The sequence below is a fragment of the Megalobrama amblycephala genome, linkage group LG2 (assembly GCF_018812025.1).
Source record: "Megalobrama amblycephala isolate DHTTF-2021 linkage group LG2, ASM1881202v1, whole genome shotgun sequence".
Classification (NCBI taxonomy): Eukaryota; Metazoa; Chordata; class Actinopteri; order Cypriniformes; family Xenocyprididae; genus Megalobrama; species Megalobrama amblycephala.
Window position 1 is genome coordinate 15,988,401 of NC_063045.1, and position 8,126 is coordinate 15,996,526.

Genomic DNA, 8,126 nt, shown 5'->3' on the forward strand with positions numbered 1-8,126 from the left:
TATGGCCCTTAAACTGGCATAAACATCCTGTTTATACTATGTGAGAGAAGAGAGATACATGTTAGAAACACTCAATGTTTTTGTCTGCATGTTTTACCTTAAGAGTAGCTATATAGTAGCCTATAAGAGTATATAGAAATAATGTGTATGAAAATACAATGTTATTATAAAAAATATCAGAAAATATTAAATGAATGTAAAAGTAAAAGCAATAAATTACTCTTCAATTACAATAATTCCTCTGGCTGAGTCACACGAGAAATCCGTAATGCTCAGGCACAATGCATGCGGATCAGATGTTATCCCAGAGTTGAACTCGTGACATCCACAAACTGGACCACAAAAAAATATTCTTCTTCATTTTGTTCAAAATGACAAAATCATTCATTATTTCCATGAAACACCAACACAGCTGACCTGACCGCTGTCAGCCTGTCTGTCTGAACCTGCGCGTGCGGCTACAGTGAATAATGTCTCAACATGCAGACAGCGTGATGCGGGACCACCTTTATGTAGAATAACTGCTATTTCTCGAAGACTGATATGACTTAAGACTTCATCTTGTGTCAGTGTATCATTTTATACATTACTGTCAAAAGTTCCATTATTTTATCGTCTACCTCCAGAAAGCACATACAGTCTTGAGGTGATATGTTGCCCCCTTCTGGTGGTTTGTTGATGCCACTGCCAAACCACAGACTGCTTTTGATGGTGTCTGCTTTAAAATGAATCATAGGGAAAGCAAAGTTAAATTTTGATAATGTTAAATATTTCAAATACTGCATACATAGAAAAATATATTATTATACTATCAGTGATAAAGTGGGCAAACATTCTAAAATGAGCTGTTTTCATCTTATCTGCATTTTAAAGTCTGTACAATGCTTTTATTTTGATAGGAAGTATGTTTATATAGGCCTGACTCATTCATTTAAGCTATCAGCACATCTGTTTTAAAAGTTTCTGCGGAAATTAAATCATGTTTTTATTCGGTTCACCAGAAGAACAAGCTTTCCAACATCCTGAATTCAGTGGTAAAATATGAATCAAAATACCTCAAAGTATTTGAGATTACATGTGAGGTTATGGGAGTTTAAATGAATCCTCTTGTCAAGTCAAGTTTTCAAGATAGCCTTGAAAAGCTATTCTTAATAATGTGATTAGAATTCCAATTTATAATGTGTCGTCGTTTTGTATGTTTCTAAACCCCTCGAACTTTCTGTTTATTTTCAGATTTAAGTTAGATTCTAAATCCGATTCTATGGATTCAGACGTTATTTGAATTTCGAATTAAATCAAAGATCAAAAACTCCGTAGAAAAGAGTTCTGAATTAAACATAGGGTGAAATGTTGTTTTAGGCTATGCTTATATATGTTAGTTAGGCTAAATGGCCGAGTTAATATTTTTTCGCCTAATCGTGTTTGATATTCTGCTATTATTTTGGTGCTTAAACTGGGAGATTTCATAGGAACACATTAATAAAGTAAACTCTAACATTGGCAATGTTGGCATTACTAATGAGTACGGAGATTTGATGAATCACTTTCGGATGAATGAGTCGTGTAAAAAATAATTTCTGATTGCCCATGACATTTGAGGTAGGTAGCATAACGAAACTGAATAATGCTCAATATGAGTGTCTGCTTTCATTTTAACAGAATGGTGTGATAGGCATAGGCATAAAGAGAAGTGATCACTGGAGAACTCATGTTAGTTGTTAAAGTCTCGTGTATGCATGAACATGATGTTCGTATGTTAATTAGTTGGCTACTTTATGCTGAATTTTAGGTTTAGGTTAATCAAAGATAACAAGGAGAAGAGGTTCGCCTACAAACATTGCCCCCTTGTGGTTTCGGTAATCGGCACATACTGTATGTTGGCCATATATATAAAGATTTCTTGAGGAAAAAAATAGTTCTGTTGCAGTGAAAAGATTCTCTAAAGCAAAATGTTCATTTCGAGTTATTTTAAGCACAATGGCTGTCCTGTTTTTCTACATGATCGTTTCGCGCAAATGACTGTTTTCAGACAGTTTTCCCTGAAAACTCCCTTCACCCACCATTGGTCAGGAAAACAGATAGCCCCACCCCTGAGGCACGCCATTGGCTGATAAGGTTGTTGTGTAAATGGTTGTGTCTCGTTTTAAATGCAACATATACAGTTTTTCACTACTTTTTTATTTAGATTTTTATTGCATTTCAGTTTCTTTTAGTGTGTTCACCTAAAGAATATGTGTATAATTGTCTCATTGAGACTATACATTCACTTGTAATTGGAAATATTCAACCCCGAACCTTAAAGGTATTATGGTGATGTGTAGAATTAAAAAAGTCTCAGTAAACAAATAAAAAATATTGATACATAAAAGCAACACCTTTCTCATGAAATATCTGGGATATAATAATATATAGGCCTATCGACTGATAAAGACTTAGGCCTAATTTAAAGCAAAATCTAGCTCTGCAGAAATGTTTAAGGTTTTGAATCCTTACTTTCTTTAGTAGTTTGAATAGTTCTGATTGCAAGTGTATATAAATGCAAAAACGAATGTAATCAGTGTTTTGTGTCAATGAGCTGGATATTAAACAGGCATTATTATCTCTAATAAAAGCTTTCTGAATCAAATTACATGGAAGAGTCAACAGAACTGAAATACAGTTCAATCAACAATCAACAGAAATCTGCATCTTTTGCATTTTTACAGTCATATTTTCTCATCTGTCAGTAGTAGCCAGAAAAAAAAGTCAAACACACCAGAGAAAAATGTACTTATTTAATTTAATACAATTGAGCATTCCTCAAAAGAATCAAATCTCAATCTATTTTAAATAAAATGTATTTGATCTATAATTTATAATTAAAAAAGCAATTTATAGCTAGAGAGAGAGAGAGAGAGAGAAAAAAAAAACATAATACAGGCTATATTACATTACATGAATCAAATGTTGATTTTTTTTTTTTTTTTTTTTTTAAATGTTAAATTGTTCCACAGCAAAGAAGCCGTCAGCTTTTTTTTCAGCCAGACCACATCCTCTGAGAAACTGCACAGGTGTTTGCAGACTTTACTGTTGATTTCTGGTCTGAAACCAGTGGTGCGGTTTCTGTTAGTCACTAGGATTGGGCTTTGGGTAAGGAAGCATAGCTTATAGAACATCAGGGCAAAATGACGACCGGTACTGATACACACACTCTGATGCACATGATGAGTTTATCTGCGAGAAACACACTCGCCACTCCCGCTTCATCCTGAATCTCCATGTGTCATTAATACCACAGATCACATGGAGTTTACATGCCATCTGATGTCAAAACAACACAGTCTGTGAGCATGTGCAAGTTCCTGTTTTGTGTAATTCATATACAAGTCAAGTCACATCAGCTTTATTTATATAGCACTTATAACAATACAGCTCATAGTGTCATTGTTCAGCTGAAGTTAGTTCAGTGTTGATTCAGTTCTGTTGTAAAGATCGTCAATTATTAATTTAGTTAATTCACCCAGAAAGCAGTATAGAAAACTGTGATGTCATCATCCAGGAGTGAGTCTCCCAAAAGCATTGTTACCCAACTATGGTCACAAGTTCCCTCATTACCAACGTAGTTCAACAATTTGGTTTTTCCCAAAACCATAGTTCCAACAAGCATCACGAACTTACGTGGTTGGAACTACATCTCTAACTGTGGGTAGAAGCATAGTTTCTTGTTGAATGACATGTGGACTTAAATAGATCATGCTTTTGGGCACAATAAGCAACCGTACATTCTATATCTTTTATTCTCTTATAATATATATACCTTTGAATCGATATATTTTAGCGTGTCAGTGATCAGCGCCATTTTGAATAGTGTGCATGTGCGTAAAATGTGCTGCCAATTTAGCGATTTTGTCGCTAGATTTAGCGACTTTCCCGCCCCTTTTTCAAAAGCCTAGCACAAATCTAGCAACTTCTTGGACAAACCTTACATTCCGTGACTCGCCCACTCGCCAGGTGTTATTATCATTCTGGCTGCATCACAAATCAGAAATCAGATTGTGGATCAATAGAGTACCTCAGAGATGACGTGTTTTTGTATGCAAAACCCGGAACTGAGTTAGCATTTTAGGACTTCCGGTTCCATCGCCCTAAAGTCTACGGGTTTTTGCTAAATCGCCTGAAATAAGGTCTGTGGTTAAAGCCTCTAAATATTTTCACATTTTGATCTATGACGTAAAACACACCAGTTATAACCCGCTTGTGATTTTTTAAACCTTTATTGTGTCTTAAAAACGGCGGTTGCTAACAAGTTACTAAAAGGGACTACTTCCTTTGGCGGGGACTTTAGATGTCATCATGACAAACAGGACATTTGGACAGCATTTCTCATGAAAAAGTGGATAAGTATTCATACACAGTGCAGATCATAATCAGCGAGCATGTTTATAAATAAAGTTGTTTTTTAAATAAAGTTTGAGGAAGCTTGGTGGTGGTGGCGTTGATCCGCGACCATGGTGTGCTGTAGTCCATTTATAGCCTACTGTTAGATTTTTATATCTGACAACTTTATTTAGGCTTCAAAATGTTTAAATGTTGTGTTAACTTGTAAAGATTATCTTGATAGATAAAAAGTGTCATAACCCTTTGTTAAACACAGAGCTCGTGGGGGGAGGGGTCAGTAAGTGAGTTTGTCATACTGTGTTGTTGTTGTGTTTTTCATTAAGAATAACAAATGAACCCACCATTCAAGAAATTGCTGGCCCTGAATTGCCGCTAATTCGAAAGCGAAAGTAAAATGCACCGCACGGACATTCATAAGCGGTTTAAAAGCGAGGTGGAAAAGAGGGGAAAACGTCACAGTCTCCATGCTTCACTCATAATAGTAGTAAGGTTTTCCTCTGTGTACACATATCCTTACAAGTAGCCTACAATTTTGGCTGTATTATTCGTGTCCCCTTCAAAAATTGCTCTTGAGAAATTTCATGTTTAATGTCCCCCCCCAACTGTTGGTGTCTAGGTGCAGGTCCACCATCTGATCTGATGGTGGACCTGATACGGCTGACTACGGTAACCTCGGAATAAGAATGGGACAGACAGACTAATGTTAGCGTAGATGCCGCTCTTCTTATGATGTAATAAGTACATGTTATGGGAAGTGTTCCTGGTCCCGGGTCTGGTTGACCTATAATTTATGCAGCATAACAATCCTTTAACAGATCTGAATTATAGAAATGTGATAATGTGTTATGTGTACGTATAACCCCTCACCCAGATCCTACTCGCCCCACTCTGCACAGGCCTCGAACCTGGGTCTCCGGTGTGGGAGTCAGACTCTCTAACAAGGAGGCTAAATGCTGCAGCCTCTAGCGTCAATCGCTAGTGCATCTCTTGAGATCAGAGGAGTGAGGTTACTCGCTCAGCAAGTACTAGCTGGCCTCCGTTACATAGGCCAGGTTAAAGAGATGTGTTTTAGTCTAGATTTAAACTGACAGAGTGTCTCTGGTTCCCAAACAAGACTAGGAAGACTGTTCCAGACTTTGGGTGCTAAATAGGAAAAGCATCTACCGCCTGCAGGTGATTTTGATACTCTAGGTATTATCAACTGGCCAGAATTTTGAGGCCACAGTAGACACGAAGGACTATAATGCGTTAAAGGTGCAATATGTGATTCTCCACAGAAACAGGAAGGCGTATGATCATAAAATGTTCATCCAATTATTATATTAGGTCCGAATGAAATAATACGATGTCCTACTTGCCTGTCAGCGTAAGTTTTTACATACCCTTGTCACCATGTTCGCGCAGACATCATATGTCATCAGTGCGTTTCATGCTATGCAGTTTATACAGATTGCAGACAGACCTCAGTTACGGAGCACCGCAAACAAACAGAAGCCACCTTTTACAGTTCCTACTGAATCAAAACAATGACTTTATGCTGCGTTCACGCCATAACTACCGTAATTAAGAGATGGCAACCCATGACGTTCTAACCAGAGCACGTCCTCAGACTCGGAATTATGCGATTCCATGTCAACAGTATCAACACCGAAATTAATCTGCAGCAGTCAAGAACAAAGTTGTTTACGTTCATTATTATTGTAAAGATATGTGCTTTGAAACATGAGGTAGTTTAAAGGTGCTAAAGAGGATGTTTTGTTTTATACATTTTTGCAATATTACTTGAAACTGTCTTTACTAACTGATAAAAGACTATTTATTAGGTGCACTGATAGGAATAATATTAATATACATCATCTGTGCACGAGGTAGGGCCTTAAAAACATCAGCCAATCGTTTACGCGATCATCGCGTAAACGATTGGCCCTCTGGCTTGTCAATCACTGCCGTGACCTTCCTTGTGAGAGAAGTGTGCAGATTGGCCAACTGGCTTGTCAATCACTGCCATGACGTTCCTTGTGAGAGACATGTGCGGCTGCGCGCTCCAGTAACTTTCGACACTCTACAGGCGCCGCATGCAATGTTTTTGTCAGGAGACAGGAATAACAACTGCAGATTATGGGTTACCTGTGGAGAGTCCGACATAATGAATCCACTAACACGACACAGCGAATGCCGGTGGTAAACACTTGTGTTCCAATACTCGTGCACGAGTTTTGGGAGGCGTTCCCTCGAAATGAGCTGTGAAGGAGGGGGGCTGTTCTTACGCATGCGCTCATTTCAAAAACTCACTAACAGTCTTTGGTTTCTCGGTCGACGAAAAGATCCTCTTTAGCACCTTTAAGGCCATCTCTTGTGACACTTTATCGAGAGCAGCTGTGTATGTGTGTGCATTCATGTGTTCTGGAGGAGGCGTGGCTTTGGATGGCGATTTGCTTTCAATGCTAGCAGGCTAACGTTAGCATTTCCCAGATCTCCTACGGCACCTTTAAGAGCTCACTCAAGTACTGAGGAGCTTTTTTTGAGTAATTTATGGAGCCCCGCACATGACATGCAGGAAAAAAGTAAATTGTGTGCACAATTTACTAATTCGTTGCCTCCATTTGCTAAATCGTGCTGACGGTTTACTATTTCATTCCCTCGATTTGCTAAATTATGTGCACGATTTACTTATTCGTAAATAGTAAATCGTGTGCACGATTTAGCCTACTATTTTATTTCCCAGTAGCCTACTATTTTATTTCCCCTCATGTGCGAGGCTCCATAGTAATTAGCAAGATTTTAAAATGAATGTGATGTTTAATAGGAGCCAATGCAGTGTTGACAGAATCAGGCTAATATGGTCATACTTCCTAGTTTTAGTAAGAACTCTAGCTGCTGTGTTTTGGACAAGCTGGAGTTTTTTATTAAGCGTACAGGGCAACCCATAAACCCATAGAAAAAAGATCTTTACAATAGACTAACATTTGAAGTGGTTTTCCAAAGGATTTTGGGTTTGTATATTAAATCTTTGGATTAAATAAATCCATGTCATCCCGAACTGCATGCATTAGGATTTAATAGTTCAATTTACTTTAGCCTACTTAAATATCATATGGACTCTTTACCACGTGCATTGCCAAGGCTGTAACCACCATAGACATTGAGACGGTGGGTTTTTCAATTTAATCCCTATTTTTTTCAAATTCTAAGTGAGAATATGTATTTTACTCCTTGAAACAAAGTAAATAAATAAACCCAAAACATTAGTTAAAGAATGTGTTTTATTCTTGGTCAGAATTGTAGCCTGTGGAAAACTATTGGGAGGGTGGGAAGTTAAGACCTAAAAGAAAGTTACAAACAAACAAACAAAGTAACATCAATTAATATTAATATATTTAATAATAATATTTTGAAATCTATCGGGAAATGTTTCTTACAATGTGAATACTAAGACAAATGTAGCACGGTTTCAACAAAAACATTAAGCAGTTTCAACACTGATAATGAGAAATATTTCTATAGCACCAAATCAGCATATTAGAATGATTTCTGGAGGATCATGTGACACTGAAGACTGGAGTAATGAAACAGAACAGAATTATTATAAATTATAATACAAAGTTCACAATATTACTGTAGGCCTATTTACTGTATTTGATAAATAAATATTTGATAAACTACAGTATGTTTACATGTATTGTGATCATGATTAATATGAGGCAAAACAGTTGGAAATGTATTAATAGCCTAATAAACACTTTAAATAT